The sequence below is a fragment of the Rhinatrema bivittatum genome, chromosome 2, assembly GCF_901001135.1.
Source record: "Rhinatrema bivittatum chromosome 2, aRhiBiv1.1, whole genome shotgun sequence".
In the NCBI taxonomy this organism is placed as follows: Eukaryota; Metazoa; Chordata; class Amphibia; order Gymnophiona; family Rhinatrematidae; genus Rhinatrema; species Rhinatrema bivittatum.
This window is the reverse complement of record NC_042616.1, coordinates 458,277,974-458,298,572: the sequence shown is the minus strand read 5'-3', so window position 1 is coordinate 458,298,572 and position 20,599 is coordinate 458,277,974. Positions and strand designations below refer to the sequence as shown.

The 20,599-nt window shown below is 45.6% G+C and overlaps 1 protein-coding gene across 6 annotated transcripts in view; it reads right to left on the bottom strand.

The window, feature by feature from the left end:
* MRTFA (myocardin related transcription factor A) overlaps nt 1–1,334 on the bottom strand; it is a 308,975-nt gene extending 307,641 nt beyond the window's left edge. For all 6 annotated transcript variants that reach the window (XM_029590436.1, XM_029590438.1, XM_029590440.1 and 3 more), the window contains exon 1: nt 1,215–1,334. The gene's annotated coding sequence lies outside the window, so the exon portion shown is untranslated. The remainder of the gene's footprint in view (nt 1–1,214) is intronic.
* Nucleotides 1,335–20,599: the final 19,265 nt, after the last annotated feature.

Here is a 20,599-nt window from a genome sequence, read left to right as displayed (position 1 = left end):
ATAGACCCACAAGAAGTGAATGGTATAATGAGAGACCTGCATGTCATCAGAAAGCAAAAGAATGAGAGGCTTTTGTAAGCTTGTTTCCCCATGGACAAAGAATAGGAAAAACCCTTAAGAAATCAGGCCTTGGATGAGATTATTCACATAAGGTATGCAACAAGATAAAGAAGGAAGCCCAAAACAGATCCCTGAGAGACTCCCACAGGAAATGGTATCTAGCAACTATTTCATAGTCTTAAAAAAGAAAGAAATGCTCAAATGATGCAATCAGACCATGTGGCAGAAACGTACAGAAATAATCCATTCCCAACTGTACTGTGTACCACAGGCCTACTTAAAAAGAACCCCCAAGTGTACCTTGATATGGTTTTTGGGTGGTTTTTTTTGTTTTTTAACATCCTTTCAAACTTACAGGCACAATGAAAGTATTAAAACAGAACTAGCAGTAAATCTAAGAGACTGAGATAATATGTAATATACTTTTATTTTACGCGTGAAGTTCAACACAGATAAAACTGTCATACCAATAATAATCTGAATCATGTCATGGTATGCGCAAAAGTAACCCATTCGAAGACATAACCCCAAGAAATAAGGAAGACCCACTAAGGAACATATTAAAAAGGAAGAGAGACCGAGGAAGCAAACACAGAAAACATAAACCTGACATTAATGCTACCAAAATATATTCTTTGAAACATAGGGAAGAGGATAGCTGCATTGAGCTTAGCTGAGCACTCCATATAACATGCACTCATAGATTTCCATTAGTAAACCCGCACATCAGACTCCATAAGCGGTACAGTGCACACCCCCTCAGATCATTATCCCGACTTCTGCTAATGCCTTGCAGGAGACCGAAGCTCATACAAATCCCCATAGGCTCTGACTGTTTTGTTTCCTTTCAGCATAACACTCGCCTCGTGGATTCAGTTCCCTTAGAAAAGGAGAAGCGATCTGTGTCTCAAACTCAGGCGAAAAGGCCGGAGTGCTCACTCAATTTAAAGGAACCAATGAGGGCAGTGGCAGATGGCCAGGGAGAGGAGAAAGGCGCAGCGACCCCCGGGGCGGGGGAATGAAGCTGCTTCACGCCGCAGGCCCGCTCAGCTCCGGCTTTTCTCTCTTCGGTGCTTGCAGAAACCTGACTCCTTCACCCTCCCCCAACAATTCCCAAAGCTTTCCCCCTCTTCCAGCTCCCATTCTGCTCTTACCTGGGGGGGGGGAAGAAATGCGAAGCAGAGGGAGCGATCCCCTGCGAGGCGGTCCCTCACCTACAAGCCCGAGAACTTCCGCCACTCGACCGCACAACTTCCGGTCCGCCCAGGGATAACTCTCCCGCTGTTTCCGGTCCCGCGCCTTTGTCTCTATGGCAACGTGTTCCATGCGGGAACGAGGGGGAGGGCTGGCTGTATGGCTGTGCAGAGACACAGAGTTGTACAGTTCCCAGAGCCGACGGAGAAAATCAAAGCCTTCCCGTAAAAGAATGGGCAGAATAAACTCTTTATAATCCTGGGAGAAAGAGGAGAAACAGCAGCTGGTGCAGCAAAATATGGGGGGGAATCTGCCATCGGGTCAGAAATGAAACCTGACCCGGGCCAATATGAATCAGCACCTGCGAAATGTTCTTGTTACGGTCCTTTCTGTACTCTTTGTCATTTTAACTTACTGTTATTATATTACTTTGCAATCTTTTCCCTTTTATGTAACCACTTTACGTATTACTTCGGCAACATATAAAAAAAATTGTCATGACAATAATATCTCTGTGCTCTGGCTACTAATAAGCACAGGCACAAGGTGAGAACAAAACTAACGTCATCTTTGAGCTGTCAGGGATCGTGTATATATGAACATAAAATTTGACATACTGGGTCAGATCAAAGATCCATCAAGCCCGGTATTCTGTTTCCAACAGTGGCCAATCCAGGTCACAAGTAGCTGGCAGGATGCCAAAAGGTCAATAGATTCCAAGCTGCTTATCCCAGAAATAAGCAGTGGATTTTCCCAAGTCCACGTTAATAATGGTTTATGGACTTTTCTTCCAGGAGCTTGTCTAAACCTTTTTTAAACCTGCTAAACTAACAGTTTTCACATATCTTCCGGCAATGAATTCCAGAGTTTAATATTGCGATTGTTGCGTCCGTGGGTGCTTGACGTCTTCACCCCGTTTGCCTCACCTTATTCACAGCTCCTCCCGCTCACCTAGGAAAGATGGCTACCGCCGCGTCTACAGGCGTCCCGGAACGGCTATGGTGCAGCCTCCAGCCATTGCTCCTCCCAGGTACCTACTAGGGTGCGCGCGTGCATGCGCAACCCACATCTTTATGCTAACCTTGGCATGAACCTCGAGGGCGTTCCCTCATGCTTACGTCATGCCATCCGGGTATATAATCTTTGCTATGTTGCTAGCTCACCGAGTTAGCAAGGACTTGAATCCATTCCTGTCTACACTACTCTGCCACTTCTGTGCTGCTGCTGAAAGCTCCTCACCTGCCCTTCGGGGTAACTGCTAACCTGGGTACCCACTCCTCGGGGGCCCTCTGCTTTATTTCAGGTGCCTTACAGGGAACAGGTACTCGCTCCTCGAGGGCCTGCACTCCCTGCCTCGGTGCCTATACTTCTTCTACTAATCCTGGTCGAATCGCACATCAACAGCTGTCATCTAGTGAGTACTCTAACTCTCCAGTCTATCTCATCCACAGTACTATCCTTGCTGGGAGACCTACTGCAGAAACCTTCTGTACCAACAAGGAGAGAAGGGCTCCCTCTGACGAGGTCCCTGAGATTACATCTACAAGACTGCCTCACTACTGCCACCTCTGGTGGTCCTTTGTGAGCTGTGTAATAAAGTGTTCTGTGTTTTGTGTCGCTACGAGTCTAGCCCAGTGCTGTGGTTCCTCATGGGGCTCCTCCCCGTGGGCGTTGTCACCCTCCACAGCACCCAAGGATCCACCAAAAACACTTAACCATAACAGATTGCTAACTCCATGGATCCGGCTCAGCTCACTGCATTACAGGCCATTCCAGGCCTGGCCCAGCGGATCTCTGAACAGCAGACTACACTGGAAGGACTGACCGCTGCATTCAACCTACTGCAAACACAGATTAACTCGCCTTCCACCAAAGGTAAAGAAGCTACATCGTCTGAAGTGACGGTCAAGACTATTGTGCTATCTGCCCCTACCCGCTTCTCGGGAGAAGTTTGGAGATGCAGAGGCTTCATTAACCAGTGCTGCATGCAATTTTCATTGCAACCTAGCCACTTTCCCACAGCATATGCCAAGACCACGTATATCCTGTCGTATCTAGACGGACAAGCCTTGTCTTGGGCCTCTTCGCTGTGGGAGCGCTAGGATCCAATTCTTCATTTATTTATTTAAAAAAAAAAATTTTTATATACCGACATTCATCCAGGATATCATATCAGTTCACATTGTAACATAAAACTGGCGCCAGGCATGGCGCCTTACATTGAACGATTATAAACATGTGAACAAGGTATTAAGGAGGGTGGGAGATAACATGGGAAAGTTTGCATTAAATTATAAACAACGACGACAACGATATTGAAGGATTTCTCGAACTGTTTAAATCCGTTTTTGATGACCCTGCTCGGTACAGCATTGCAGGATCATCCCTGGTTCACCTGAAGCAAGGTAATAAACCACTGGCTGACTTCGCTATCAAATTCAAGACACTGGCATCTGAATTATCTTGGGACTCGAGATGCCTGAAGACCCTCTTCTTTGAAGGACTGAACCATCGTCTGAAAGACGAACTCGCTGCTCGTGAGATGCCTGAGACCTTGGATGAACTAGTGAAATTGGCAACAAGGATGTTTCTACTGTTTTGAAATATTTTATTGTTTTTTTAGCAAATATCAGAACATATTTTAATTATTAATTTTTTTATTCATCAGATATTTTGAAATATTTTATTGGGGTTTGGGAAATTTTGGATATTCTATTTAACTGATTTGCAATATTTATTCTTTTTATGATTATGATTTTACTCTTACGAGTGATGTTTTATATTTCTTGATTTTATTTTTTAATGTTTTATGAAGAATGGTAATGTTTCTGTTTTTCCATTGTTGCTCTGCATATAGAGGCTGGCTTGTTGTGGGTTCCAGTTCAGTTCTCAGCACATTTCTATTTATACTTTCTGGTCTCTTTATTCTGTATTTGGTCAGGGTCTGTCTGTGTGTTCCATGTGTAACCGAGGTGAGATATTCTGCTACCATATAATTTATCTGTAGTGATCTATAGCAGTCTATTGGTGTTGTAGGGCCTGGTGTAATATGTGCAGTGTTACCTTTTCATAGATAAGATTATTACTGTTTGAGTGCTGGCAGTTAGGTGTTGTTTTGGTATGGGAGATTTACTATATTGTAATGGTAATTCCATTTATTCATGGCTTTCTGAGGACCAAGCCCACTGTTAAGCTCACTGGCCGCGGAGCCCCGCAACTGACCTCACTTACCCACCGCCGTTCCGCCATGGCAGAAGAGAGCCCGGGCTTCCTGGCAATGGCAGGGAACCGCTGCCAACACAAATTGCCCCTTTCGCATGGCTCTGAGCTGCCAGCCGACACCATCCCTGCCTTCTCGTGGCTGGAATGCCGACAACTCACTGCTTCACCTTTGGACCCCTAGGCGCGCACGCACACCTCTGTGCCACATATAAAGGGCCGGCGGCAGGAAAAGCTCTGCGGGCCTCATCGATGACATCATCTCCCAGGGACTATATAAGGGCAGTCCCTGCCTTTTTCAGGTGCCTTGGCAACAGGTCTCCTTGCTTCTCGTAAGCTGTGTGTTGCTATTGAGTTCCTGAGTTCCTTTTTTGTTCCTGCTCTCTTTGTTGCTCTTGCTTGTCTTTGGCTTTGACTTCAAACCGGACTTGACTATGAGCTACGCCACCTGCCACAACCCTTGCCTGGATATCGACTTCTAGTTACGCTGCCTGCTTCTCTTCTGGACTTCTATCTTCGCAGAGGCCCCCTGTAAGTCCAGCCGGCCCCGGCACCTGAGGGCTTAACCTGAGGGGAGCGTGGGCTGGTAGTGGTGAAGCCACAGTGGGGTCTTTGCGTGTCATCAGCCTCGCCTACTGACAGTGGGGACCTGTGGGGCTCCTCCCTACAGGTGGCGTCAACTCCCCCTTGGTCCAAGGGTCCACCAACGCAACACCCACACCCAGTACACATTACAAACAATTTAACTCCATAGGAGTTCCAAATGTCTTATTTGCAGGATTTTCTGGTTGGTATCACAGCAGTGCATGTAAATATAATATGCATGTTGTAAGTGAAATTTTGCCTCAGAAGACGGCACTTTTGAATATTCTTTTTTCATGTAAAATCTGTTATAAATGCATAATTGAATTGTGTGTGTGCGTCTGTAGATGGTGTGTGTGTGTGTTTGTGTTCGCAAGGATGTAAGGTTTGCTTAGGGTACCTAATACCCTTCCCTTGACCATGGGTTCTGTTTGGAGGGGGTGTCAGTTTTTAAAAATATAGATTGCTGGAGGCAGCTGGGCTTTTTTTATGGGTGCGGGATAGAGATTGAATGATGAGGTTCGCACAGGGCACTAAAAAAACTAGCACCAGCCCCGCCCACTACATCCACAGGCCATCCATGCCCGATCTGCTGGCTAGGACACTCCGCCCCTCACAAAAGTCTTCCTACTCAGAAGTTGGCCTGCAATTCACCTACCGTGCTTCAAAGCAGGCTTTTTACAGTCGAACCTTCCAGAACTTGTAAAGATGATCTATTACAGGCAAAATTTATTATATGGGGTGAGAGTGTTTTAAAAGTGGCCTCGCTGAACATTCACTTTTACAGCGCGTAGGACTCGCTCTTGGGAGTGGATCAAGCCTTGTGGTCTGCCTGTGACTTCTCCCCCTTCCCCGGAGAGGTGCGCGCAAGCAGGGGCAGAGGTGACGTACCTGAGTTTACTTTTTCCACGAGGCAAAGCCCCAGCTCTCAGCACTGGAAGCAGTGCGCGATCACCCCTGCCTGCCTCCGGCTCTCGCTGAGAGCTCTGGAGGGAAAGAGAGCCCAGGGAGGCGAAGCGCCGGGAACACGCCGCTGCGCCCGGATGGGTGTCAAGGCGGGAGCCCGCTTTTCAAGCGCAGCCCCTGCCACCAAATCTGGCTGCAGGGGTTAGGTGCATGGTGCAAGTGGATGCAGGGGTCTCAAGTTTTACCCCTACCCCTGGTGATGCAGGGGCGGGGCAGCCTCCGGCTTTGCCCACTCTTGGGGGGCATACAAGAGGGGGAGGGCGCTGAATCTGTTTGAGAGCTGAGCTGAAGCAGCCCTAGCTCTTACAGTGATATTTTCTGCAGTTTCTTATCTGAAGAAAACACCAACACTAGATGTAGGTGGTGGGGGGGGGGGGTATGTTTATTCCAGGAGGCTCTGGCATTCTGTACCGTCTGCAGTGACAATAAAATCAAACTTGTCATAAACAACGGAAGATTGGACAGTGTTGCTGGTTCAGCAGTACTCTCTGCTTACTTTATAGTCAAAAGGAAGTGGAACTGTGGACTAGGAGTGGCTGGGGGAGGGGAGGGAGGGAGCAGATCCAGGGCTAGGTGTGAACCCTCTTTTCCTGAAACAGGCACACACACTTTCTCACATAGATATATGCAAACATTCTTCACCCTCTTATTTCTACAGGGAAGCCATAACTGATTTCTTTATACTGCCAGCTATGCACTGCTTCATCAGGTCCCAGAAAAAAGATGGCGGAACACCCCATTCTAGGTCATTCTGTCAGAAATTATGACCCTAGTAACAGACTCAAAAAAGTGTTACATTAACCCAAGTTCAAAACTTGTGAGCAATGGTGCCAACCATCAACACCAGGGTTGAAGACTTAATCATTGTTGCTACTGCTTACAAGTTTCAATCTTGGGCTCATGCAACTCCTTTTTGTGTCTGTCCTTTGCTCATACACAACCCCTTCCTCTTCCCTACAGACCAGGAGGAGGGGACTGGATTAGGGAAGCAGAGTGGCTGTTCCCTTTTTTTGTTGGCAGGCTCAACCCTTCCTCTCTTCTTCCCTGCAGGCTGCCTGGAGGGGAGCGGCTGGAGCAGAACACCCCTTCTGCTCTGTCTCTTAAACCTGAAAAGAAGTGCCTGGACTGCGTTCCAGGCCATTTCCCTGCCCATTAAGGCCTGGTAGTACTGTTGTGTGCTGCCATGGGGGGAGGGTGGACTTGGGCTTGATTTGAAGGTCAGGATTTATGCTCCCTGGGCTGCAGAGGCAGCTCTCACAGCCCCCGTGGAGCAGGAGGGAAGAAAAGGCTCAGTCATCACTGACCAGCAACAGCCTCTGTGGACGCAAGGTTCCAGAGGGAGCACTCTTGGTGCCGAGACGGCTCAGCTGAAGTGGGAGAGGGATGTAAAATTTAGGGAATCTTCTCTTCCCCCACCTGGCAGTTGCAGATGAAGGCTCATAGATGGCATCACAGCCCAACAGAGGCTGGTTCTGACTGAGCTTGCAGGTGAAGGAAGCAGGAGGAAACTGCCAGAGCACAACAACAAAAAACAAAAAAAAAACCCACCAAGAAAGACATCTTTCCACTTTTAGTACATTGGGCTGAAAGGAATTTATTCATTTTTCCCATAGATAAAAAAAACCAGGGAAAACCCTCACGTACAGCTGGCCCTTCCTGTTTAGTCTTCCTCTTCTCTTATGCTGTGGACCTTCCTTTTTATGATGAAGCAGCCCACGCACACAGCTGCAGCGGGGGTTCTCCGATTAGTGGCACTCAGGGCATTCAGAGTGCAGTGACGTAAGTGACCGAGAATGCTGCCTCTGCCAGAGCAGACGGAGAAGGGATGAATCAGCTCCCCAGGCTATGATGTCAGAGGCTTTATTTATACACAACAGAATGAGGAAGGGGAGGTGGGGAAGGATTTGAAATAACCCAATAGTACTAAAAAAGCTGGCGCACACTTCAGCAGCAGCAGCAACAGCATGGACGAGGCGCCTAGAGAGCAGAGAGGGGAAGCAGCAGTAATCATTGCTGTAGGGACAGAGGATGGAAGGTTACAGAAACTATGGAAAAGGGGTAAAACCTATTTGGACAAAAAATAATGTAAATCTGGGCACCCCAAAACCTGAAATAGCCATACAGTTATTTAAAGAGCTATAATACCCTAAAGCACCCCAGCCACAGTTTTGGAGTGTGAACTATACCGAACACATAAGGGTTAACAAGCCAGACTGAAGCAGTACTGCTTCCTACTTGCTGTTGTATCAGACAGACAGAAGACTACCCCTCACAACTGAGGACAGACTGCACGTCCCCATACACATACACAATTAACTGGCAGACAAGTCTCCCACCTCTCTTGCTCTTCAGGAAGAAAAAGATGTAGGGATATGCACGAGGAACTAGGCCACACCACAGCAATGTGTAAACACGTGGGGACCGATGCAATAATTGTGCACTGAAAGCAGGCGGTGAACAGTCAGTGCCCGCTTTCCTAACGCTCCCCCAGGCACCCCTCCTGGGAGCACCATACAATATTTAAATTAGGGGTCGCGTTATCAAGGAGGCGCTAGAGTTGCTTGCGCGCTCCTAGCGCCTCCTTGATAACGGGAGTCCGCATCGGCCGTCCGTCGGTTAGGAAAACAGATGCTGAATTTATCGGTGTCAGTTTTCCTAAACGGTGCACAGCCAGGGGTTCAGGAAACGGATGCTTGTCAACTGAGCATCCGTTTCCTGCACCCGACTGCTGGTGCTTTTTTTTTTTTTAACTGGCTATTCCTCTCTCTATGCAGCCCAGCATTCTTCTGGCTTTAGCTATCGCCTTGTCACATTGCTTTGCTGTCTTCAAATCGCTAGACACTATCACCCCAAGTTTCCCCTCTTGCTCACTGCACAACAGCCCTTCACCCTCCATCACATACGGCTCTTTTGGATTACCGCACCCCAGATGCATGACTCTGCACCTCTTGGCATTGAATCCCATCTGCCATATCTTCGACCACTATTCAAGCTTCCTTAAATCAGGTCTCATTCTCTCTACTCCTTCCAGCATGTCCACTCTGTTGCAGATCTTAGTATCATCCGCAAATAGACAAAATTTACCTTCTATCTTTCACAATGTCACTCACAAAGATATTGAACAGAACTGGTCCCAACACCAGCCCTTTAACACCGCTCTCTTCAGAGAAGGTTCCATTTACCATTACACATTGTCTTCTTGTTACAAGCGCGGCCTTCGGCCGCTGTTACGAGCCGAGGGCTTGGAGGTCTTCGGCTACTGTTACAAGCGCGGAGGCGTGATTGTTTCTGAAACAGGTGATGTGAGCCCTTGGGCCATGGCACGACTCAGGGAGGAGCCCCAAGACACACCGCGGGAGATGAGCTGGTGTGAGCATGAGTAACAAGGAGCAGGACAAGGCTGAAGCGAATACAAGGAGACGGACGGTCTGACCCTCTACCGGACCTGCACGCCCCAGGATGACCAACAACGCAATGTTGATCAATGAACAGTCCTCCGACCATTCCAAGCCCTTTTGGACCTGCCGCTGTGTAATGGCAAAAGGCCCCAGGCCGGACAGAGGACGAGGGCAGACGGAGTCCTTAGAATACAGAAGACTTTGGACGAAGACTCAAGTGAGGACACTGTAGACGAAGACTCAGGCGAGGACACTGTAGATGAAGACTCAAGCGAGGACACTGTAGACATAGGCAAAGGATCAAGGCACTGTAGATGTAGACTCAGGTGAGGACACTGTAGACGTAGGATCAAGGAACAATTCTACTAGCATAAACTAAGTATTTCATTGTAATTGTATTTTAATTGCTGTATGTAATAATTTTGTATATGTTTTAACTTGTAAACCACCTAGACGGATAGACTCCTACCCCATTGTGCGGTATATAAAAACTTTTAAATCAATAAAATAAATAAATAAAAAAAATAAAGCGCTGGGTTGAGACTGATTGATTTTGTTACTTTGTCTTGCTTCTTCCTGTATTGCTTGGTAACATTCCAATTTCACTGGCCACCTCCTGCCACCCCTACTTTCTAGTTTAAATGCCTGGTAATGTATGATCTGAATTTTTCACTTAGCATCTTCTTTCCTGCCACAGACAAATGTAACAAACCAAATCAATGAAAAACATCATCGAACGAGGTTCAAAAACATTCAAAAAATCAATACAGAGAACCTCGTGAAACCAATTTATCAATTTCACAGGGCAATGACTTCTAAAAATTTTTATGAAGTGGAAAGGGGAGGTTTCATGTATTTTTTTGCAGGAACCATCCAGGTTATCCCGTATTTGTTTTTAATCATCAACACACCCACCTTCCACCACTTTTTTATATAAATCAATTGCTTGAACCACTGTGAAATGAATAAGTAATTTAAGTGCACTTATATCGTGACAAAATATATTTTTTAATGTTAAAAAACTGCCCAACGAGCTTTCCGGTTTCTATGCACAGACCGCCCAGAACAAAAACATAGCTGAATGAAGATGAGATGTTAATGTCGGTGTTTCATCATCCAACCCAACTTGCGCAGGTTTCGGAATATATCCTTCTTCAGGAGTTAATGTTCTTATAACAAAGGTTGTTCTGCTTCTGGATCGTAAACTTCTCCCATTTCATCATTAAAGTTCCTATGCGAACAAAAATGCCTCCTCGCCAAACACGATCAATGGCAGTCGTAAGCCATCCTTACCATATAATCTTTTATTACTCCATACATGGTCCTAGCCTCCAATGATTCAAAACCATTTTCTTTACACCAGATTTTGAGCCAGGCATTGACATTATCTATATGGTATAACATTTCCCTTCCCTTTCCATAATCTATTAGTAATTCTGAAAAGGCAATAGTCTTTGGCATGTGTTTAATCTTCTCCCCTATATTTTGGAGATCTTCCTATACCTTGTGGACAGTTTTATAGTGAGATCACTGCTTCCCAGGTGGACGATAACATTGATATCAGTGTTCTTATGTTCTTCTATAATTGCACTGGCCACCTGGTTTGCATTTCTATTAGTTGAGCATCCTGGAATGCATTTAACCATTGTGTCCCCATCAAATTGATTTCCCAAATTGGTTCCTCTGATGACAGAGTCTCCCAGAAGAAGCAGCTTTCTTTTATGATATTTGACCATGTTGGAGGGTTTTTGAGTGCATTGGGTGACTACTTCCCTTTCAGATATCACTTCATGTTCTGTTGCTGGGGCTTCTTCATTTTCCAAAGCAGAAAAAGCATTATGTAAGGGTAACAGTTGAGACAGTGTGTGTCTCTTCATCACAGGCCTTATTCTGCCAGAGCCGACTGTAATCAAGTTATTCCTGGGATTCTGAATCTTAGATGTCTGACTTCTCTGTGGGAGTGAGGGTGGGTATTCAGGATGCTGTCCTGTTGGAGAGATTGTGTGTCTTATAGTCACATGTCTTATTCTACCAGATCCCACAGTAAACCATTTATTCTTGGGATTCTGAATCTTCTGAGGAAGCTGAGGAAGATATTCTGATTGCATCAAGATAGGGCAGGTTTTTGAAATCTGAACAATTCCTCTTTCAAATGCATCACCTGCTTTTTCATTGCAGACAGCTGAAAACAAATTGGACAGCCCTTAAGTCTCCAAATGGTAGGCCTTGGTACGTAAGCACCGCAAATGTTACACCAAAGAAAAGCCATTCTGGTAATAGTGACTATTATACAAGCTGTTAGATTGGTACTTTAGTCTTATTATTCACTTAACCAAGTCCTTACAAGAACTATTCAGGAAGAAAAAACCTAGGGGTGGATGGGAGTGGGGTAGGATGGGAGGGACCAAACAGCTCCTGCAGATAGCAGCCCTTTGTTCTATAAACTACAAACACAGTTATTTCAATGCACACTAGCCAGGAGTGTAAAAACACTATCTAGATTAAATAGATAGAGATCTCAAAACATGCAACAACAGGAAATATAGGAGAAAAGAGAACAGTGTCAGCAAGAAATCAGTCTATATTATGGCTAGCAAATTAAAAATTAAACTTCTCTGGTCATAAACATAGGTATGTGTGTCTCTGGAGAGGCACCTGAACAATTCTCTCTCTTCTGTTTAAATTACTTCTTAATCAATCACTGCAGAGCCTTGTGAGTCACCAGAAACAAAGGCTAATACTTTTTTTTTCTTAAAACTTTAACACCAGTTATTTCAATACACTACTCAGGAGTGTAAAAACACTAGCTAGATTAAATAGATAGAGATCTCAAAACATGCAACAACAGGAAATATAGGAGGAAAGAGAACAATGTCAGCTAGAAATCAGTTTATATTATGGCTAGCAAATTAAAAATTAAACTTCTCTGGCCACAAGCACAGGTATGTGCTTTGACCAGAGACAGAAGAAAGGGGCCAGGGAGGAGATGATTGACAAGGAAGGAGCTGGGGCTGGTGAAGGAATGAGAGGCAGAGGAAGGTAGCAGGTTGGTAAAGGTGAGAGTACAGAGGGTGAAAATGGGGGACTAAGGAGCGGGTAAAAAACAGAGGAGAAATAGGAGGCTGGGGAAGCATGAAAGGTAAGGGAACAGGAAGCTGGTAGGTAAGTGAGAGTTAGAAAGAGGGAGACTGAGGACTGGAGGATGAGAGAGGAGAAAAAGAGGGGTGAAATTTAGCTATGAGTGGATAGAGAGGCAGAGAAGAGAGAAATGGAGAAAAAGATGAACAAAAATTATCAGAATCAGAGACAGATGTAGGAAAGAAAGAGTAGAAAACTGGAAGAAACAGAAGAAATGGAAAATTGAAAGGTGATCCTGTAAATAAAAGAACTTAAAAGAAGACCAAAAGCGAGACCTCTATCAAATAAACTGATCACACAATAAAGGAAACCCCCCCCCCTCCCCCCATGTAAACATGAATTTGTTGGTTACACTTTCAAAAAGTACAAATCCTAGGGAGGAGTAGCTTAGTGGTTAGAGCAGTGGGCTATAACCCAGGGAAACCAGAGTTTAAATCCCACTGTTGTTCCTTGTGACCTTGGCCAAGTCACTTTATCTTCCAAATTAGATTATAAACCCTGTCGGGACAGGGAAATACCTCTAAGTACCTGAATGTAATCTGCTTTGATGTACACTTTGAAGTGCCTTAAAGAGGAATATAAAAATCTAAATAAATAAATCTTAGGACTTAAAAGTTTGTGGGGGATATTGTTTAGTGTGTGCCTGAATAAAAAACAAGCATAAGGTATGTACATCTAGTATCTGCCTTTAATTGTGTGTGGGGAGGATGGGGGAGTGCAAGGCTGTAAGGTTCACCTAGGGCACCTAATACCCTTCCACTGGCCCTGCTGAAGTTCAGACCAGTACGCACTTTGGTGCTGCGCATCCCAGCTTGGGCACAACCTTGCATGCAAGGCCATTTTGGCAAGCCACAGCAAGTAAAATCAAAGTGTAAGCTCTATGAGGTGGGCACCTACAGCTGATGATACTTCCCAACCAATAAGATACAATATAGCAGTTTCTAGCATCTGCCTCACTTACGCCTGTTTTTAGCCCACTTTTCTGCACTTCTCATTTGTACTCATTTTCATCTTTACTCACCTTTTGACTGGGTTTGGTTTTGTTTTATTTTCCAACAGTTCCTTTGCATCCAGACTCAGTTCCTGCTTCAGTGATGAAGGAGCGGGAGATGGACTCACTGAAACTCTCTAAGCCTGGAACAATTCACCTCCCCCTCTTACCACAAAAGCATCTATAATTAGGCCCACTGGAGACACCACTGCTGGTAAATCTTCTGAAGGGAAAGTGCACCGCATTTCCTTTACAGTAACTTAGTAAATGACAGCAGATAATGACCCAGCTGGTCCGTCCAGTCTGCCCAGCAACTTGCTTAGGGTATTATTTGCTGCTCTATGCAGGCTACCCCCATGCAGAAATGTTACTCCAGCAGTTCCCCCATGCCTTCATTTCTGTCCTCTAGCCCCTAGGGATCCTCTGTGCTCATCCCACACCTCCATTACCGTTCTTGTCTTCTCCACCTCTTCTGGGAGGGCATTCCATGCCTTCACCACCTTTTCCATAGAGAAATATTTCTGACGTTCCTGAGTCTTTCTCCTTGGAGTTTCATATCATGAGCCCTAATTCTACAACTTCCTCTCCATGTATTTATTTGTGTTTGTTTATATTCCGCCTGTCGGCAGTTGAAGTAAGTGTAGCAGCAGGGGAGTTCTTTCTCCCCTGCTGCTACACCTACTTTCCACTATTCCTTGACAAGCTCAGGGTCACTGAAAATCAAAAGTTCCCAGGTATGAAAAGAATGAGTGGAATGGAACGAGTAAACATTAATCAGTTGTTTAAGCTTTCAAAAGTACAAAGACTAGAGGGATACACAATGAAGTTACTAGGTAATATATTTAAAACTAATAAGAGAAAATATTTTTTACTCACTGCATAATTAAGCTCTGGAATTTGTTGCCAGAGGATGTGGTGAAAGCTATTAGTGTAGCTGCATTTAAAAAAGGTTTGGATCACAACCTGGAGGAAAAGTCCATTAAACATTATTAAGGTAGATTGCAGAAATCCACTGATTGAGATAAGCAGGTTGGACTCTATCTACCCCTTGGGATCCTGCCACATACTTGTGACCTGGATTGGCCACTGTTGGAGACAGGATGCTGGGCTTGATTGACCCTTGGTCTGACCCAGTATGGCATGTTCTTATGAAAGCGGATTACATTCCGTTGGAAAAGGTTTGATGATTGTGCATCAGTTCCTTTCAGGAATTTGAAAGTCTGTAGCAAATCTCCCTTGTCCCTCCTCTCCTCCAGGGTATACATATTTAAGGCCTCCAATCTCCTCTCATAAGTCTTCTAGTGCAGACCCACCACCACCATCATTTTGGCTGCTTTTCTTTGGAGCACTTTCATCCTATCTCTCTCCTTTTTGAGATACGGCCTCCAAAACTAAACACAGTCCTCCAGATGAGGCCTCAGCAAAGACCTGTACAGGGGCATTATCACCTCCTTTTTCCTGCTAGTTATGCCTCTCTCTCTGCCACCCAGCATCCCTCTGGTCTTAGCCACTGCCTTGTCACTTTGTTTTGCCACTTTCAGCATCATCAGACAATATCACTTCACGGTCTCTCTCCTGGTCCATGCACATCAGTCTTTCACCCCCCCCAACACATACAGCTTCTTATTCTTACCATCCCCAAATGCATGACTGCCCTTCTTGGCATTGAATCTCCAAACCTTTGACCAATGCTCAGCTTTTTTAGATGGTTTCTTATTATCTCTGCTCTTTTAAGATGTGTGCAATCTGTTACAGAGCTTAGTGTCATCCTCTTCTCTATCGGGCCACTATGCCATAAAAAATAGAAAGGCATACGCTATTAGGTGAGGAGCACAAACACATATGTCTAGCTGCTGGACTTCATCTTGAATCCTTCCAAAATTCAACGCATCTAATTTCCACAAAAATAGTCCACCTATTTGTCCTCTGCATGCCTTACAATACTCACCCTGCAATCCCCTGCTCGTCACTGACCTCCCACCCCACAACACCCCCATAGCTTATGAATAACTGTTTGGCAGCCAGAATTCATACAAGTGATAATTTCTGGATAATTCTTGTATGGGTTGAATAAAAGGCATCACATGCAAAATTTAGCCAGATAAAAAGAGGCATTCCTGGAATATGGTTTAACCTTAGATGCTCAGCACCGTCGTTAAGCGCTGGCCGGCCAAAGTTACATGGTTCACTCTGGTCAGGCAAAAAGCAGGCCTAAAGTTTTATATATATTCATATGTATACATTCAGCAGTACTTGTATCTGGATAAGTGCCACTGGATATCCAGATATCTTAGCTGCTCAGCAGGTTTTAAAATACATGGCAGCATCATAATAACCCCCAGTTTCCGGTGGTTGTGCAAGGGTAGATTCTGCGGTAAGAGTTATTAAATTCTGTAGCAGTTTTGTGGCACGAATGCATATATTGGCACAGATCTGCATCTCACGGTGGGACTGGAGGAGCAGCCTCGTGAGTTGAGAACTAGGAACGCCAGGGTTCAAGTCCTGCTTCTCCTACTGAGGGTCCTTGTAACCTTAGGCAAGACTCTTCACTCTGCACTGCCTCAGGTACAAAGCTAGATTGTAAACCCTACTATTCCTGAATTGTAGCACACCTTTGGAAAAGGAAACAATCACATAAAAAAAGAAAGAACATACATTTTATTTTACTTTATAAAAAGAAAATTGCTTTCCCACCTTTATGTTTCTGGCTAATTATTTTGGATTTTTATGGGTGAGGGAGAAAGGATCTTAGTGACTGGTGCAGGGAGAAAGGAGAGAGATCAGGAATATGGGGAGGTGAGGAGGGAAATCGGCACAGGAATGAGATCCTGTGGATGGGGAGGAGGGAAGGAGAGTTGGAAATGGAGGGGAAGGAAGGAGGAACAAGAATGAGAGACAGAAGTGGAGAGAGGGCCAGGATCTGAAACAGGGTAGCCAAAATCAGAAATAGGGGGAATACCCTCTCTCACACCCCCTGTCCACCTGGCTTAGATCTTCTGACACACACTCACACTTGTGTTTTCCACTCCCAGCGGGGATCATCCTTCCACTACTCCCACATGACAGACCTGCACCAATCCCCTCCCCACCCCTTCTGCCAATCTTCTTTCACCCACACCTGTGCTGATCCCTCTCACCCACACATTCACACATCTCATGCACCCCCAGACGCTGATTTCACTTCATACACCCCTGCCCCTCTACCCCAAGCACTGATGCCCTCACGCACACACTAACCCTTGAGTGCTGATCCCACTTTCTCACACACACCACTCTATTGATCCCCTCTCTCAGACACCCACATCCACCCTCTTTCCCCCCTTCTCTCATACTCACACACATCACCTTTCCTCTAGCCCTTTTGAAACCCCCCTGCCTATCCCTTCGCAATCCCTTCTCCCCCAGCCAAACCTTTCATACTTTCTCAACCCCTCAGTACCTTTCAACTCTCACTAAGTCCCCCTTTCACTCTCCACCCAATCCTGACTCCCCCTAGCAAATAAACCCCTCTCACCTGCCTCCTGATGATTCACCTCCAGTTCTCTCTTGCCTTCCTACCACCGCATGCTGATTCATCCATTCTCCCTCCTACCCATCATCCTTGCTGATTCATTCCCTCTTCCCTCTCTCATCCAGCCCCCTCCCAATTCACCCCCTTACTTTCCTTTCCCCTCCCTGCACCAATCTATACTGGAAGGAGGAGGAGCATGCTTGGAGGTGCCTTGGGCTGCACCTTCCTCCTGTGCTGCCAGAGATCCATAGAGAGGTTCAAAGTACCATTTGGGCTCCAGGCAGCAGAGAAGGAGGACTGAGGCAATTCTCCTCCTGTCAGCCTGATCAGTGCAAGGGAAAGAGTTGCACACACGCTGTCACACAGCCATCCACTGCTCCCTCCGCCTTCAGCTCCCCAACCTGGTCGCTGGTCTTCTGTGATTCTGCAGCAAGGGCCAGAGTTTGTGGGAGACCCGTGGCCTTGCACAGGAGTCTGTGGGCCTCAGGATAACAGCACCTATGTCTTGCTTGATGACATCGCTAGCTATGTCATAGACGTGCTGATGCAGTGCTGCTGTGAGGTGGCAGAAGTCCTGATACCACAAAGTTCTGTGCATTTCTAGTTGCTTTTCTTTAGTCCGTGCTGGTACTGGTGGAAAGGTAGGAGATACATAGTAAGGGTAGAATGGTTATCTGAAAGATAAAAATGCTCATTCCCAGGTATTTTTCTTTTTAACATTTAGATGATCTATTTACTCTCCTTTTTTGCCTTCAGTTGTAGTTTACGATAGTGACTGGACTAAGTTAAGAGAAGAAATGAGAGAGGCCCCAGTGCCCTGAGCTTTCAGACACTGACCACACTCGCCATAGTATCCTGTATCCAGGAGCAAAGAATTCAGTTTGAAGATGCCCCATAGCCTTCGGGGGAGACAAAGGCATTAGATATTATGTATACTACTGTGTTCATTAATGTGTAACATAACTGAATATAAAAGGAGGATAGAAACCTAAATGCTTTTCCCTGACATGACACGTTGTCCAACTGAGAATTTTAGGTTGAGCGATAGCTTGAAAAATGAATGTGATTTAGATCCTCTTTTATGGTGCACTTTATTTTTGGAGTAAAATACCAGTTTTATAAATCAGTGATTTGGATATTTGGATTTAAATACTGAGACATCTGAAGACTGCCCACCAGGCACTAGGATCAGAGAAGAGAAACCAAATGTCAAATTGTGCATTCCACTGAGTTTTCTCTCTTCTTGTGCAGCAGCAAGTTCGAAGGAAAACGGACAGGACTGCTCACCTGGCCACTAGATTTCTACCTGAATTGCTGCCCAGAACATTATCAGATCCATCCGAGTAGAAGAATGGATGCTATATTTTTGGAATCAAGGTCAGTGTTTGCAAAGGCAGAGTCAGCAGGAAGGTCATTGTAGAGAGCTGCTAGCGGGATCTGGGGAAACCTTATCTATCACACTGTGAACTCACATGATCTACAGTGCAAGAGAAGAAAGAACATGAAAGCCAGGTCCTGAAGTAGAAACTAGAAGCCAGCTATTAACGAACCTTTATGAAACAGTGACTCTTGCAGCTTGTAACTGTCTTGTATGCAACACGGCTCTATTTTCTCATGATATGGGCCGATGCGATAATGTGTTTCTTAACTCACAGGTTAAAATCTTTTTAAACTCCCAATCCAGTAAGCTAAAGGTATGCTACTGCATTGGGAGTTAAAGTGCGCTGACTGGAAAATGTGTGCTCCGCACAGGCTGAATGCATGCTTCAGACTCGGAAGTGCAAAGGAATCTCTCAGACGTGATTTATGCGCACAAACATGGTTAATGGCATAAAATATGATTTATGTGCACAAAACTGCTTTCAGCACAGAAAACATGCTGTGTGTGCACAAAGCCTGTTTTCTGCCTATAGATCCCAATTACAGGTCCTGGGTTGGAATTTCAGCTTCTGTCCATAGGCTGACACAAGCGCTGGAAACTTTAGTCCACCTCTGACCAGGAGTGCAATTTCCAGCACTAAGAAAACTTAAGTTAATGCACCTCTCTGCATTGGCAGGGGAGGAGGGAGATATGTAAAGCTTAATGCCTTCATTTGCATGAGATTTCCATGTGAGGGCGGTAAGCAGGATGGACAATTTTACATGCACATTTTTTGTGTGCAAAACTTGCTATATCTGAATTAACATTTGCACACAAAAAATGTGCATACAACTGAGGGTAAAACTGCGCTCTGCTGAGTGCACCTTATTGCATTGGCCTTATTGCAGCTGGTGGCTTGCAGGTAGAAAGAGTAGAAAATGCATAACACAGGCACACAGCACCACATGGCCTCCTTCCCCCTCCCCCAATAAATACTGCCATTTGTTATTCCAACTCCAAATTTATTAATATAAACACAACTTTAATACATTATCTCTAATACCAAACGCATCCATAACAGTGGAATAAATAGATCACAGCTTCCAAGGAACTGAACTCATGTATAACTGTCAAACAAATAACACCTAGAATAATGCAGCACTCGCTGCCAAGGAGACTTTTCCATTGTTGTTATTATATGACTGTTATTCACCTTTTGCCTCTCATCAAGCCACACCTTGCCAGATGTCTGGGGCATGGTTCAGCCGTGCCATGCTGTCCCTGCCAGTTATTATTTCCGCCCCATCCCTAGGCCACCCGTATTCCTGGCCTGAATCCTTTATGCTTCTTCACATTGTGCTCACACTTTTCCCGGCCACCCGATGTTTGAACCAAACTAAAACTAGTACCACCAGCCCAAGTCCCCCCCTGTGTAATGGCCATTCTCATTGTCTTCCTTTTTGGCAGGTGAGCTGCCCCCCGGTGCTTCTGGGATGAGATCCTACCCCTGGTCTTCTGTAGATTACTCATCTGTTGAACTGGAATTATGAGTCTGGTGGGTGGGTTCAAACTTTCATGCTGGCTTCCTGCCTCTGCCTTGCTGCTGCTATTTGCTCACCTACCCGGTCCCTTTTATGCCCTTTTCTTTCTCTTCCATCCCTTACCTTCCTTGAGCAACTGACCCAAGCATGCTTATTGCCAGCCTCCCTTTTGTACCTGCTCCTTGGAACATTATCCCACCCTGCATTGTTCCCTCCCCAAGAGTCCCAGTAGCTAAAGGTTGGGATCCCTTCAAACAAAATGTGATGTGGGAAGGTGAGGTCAAGGGCAATCAATGGCAATTATCTGTGCATACCTGGGAACTCTCCGGGTGCTGCAGCAAAAGCAATCTGCCTGTTCCCGGGAAGAAGAAAGGAGCGTCCTTGGTTTTGTGCGGCTGAAAAAGGAGGAACTCAACGGTGATTTCTTCCGTCTCCGGCCCTTTTTAACTCTTAACTTCGCTTCCTCTTGACACCACCTGATCCTGCACAGCCTTTATAGCCATCCCATGCAATGTTTCCAGCCACTTGCCCTCCCCATCCTGTTTAACTTGGCCAATCGGCATCGCGATTTCCTGCCCGTGCACCAAATGGGGAGTGAGAAACAGGCAGCGTCCAATTCTACAGCACAGAAGGAGGAGG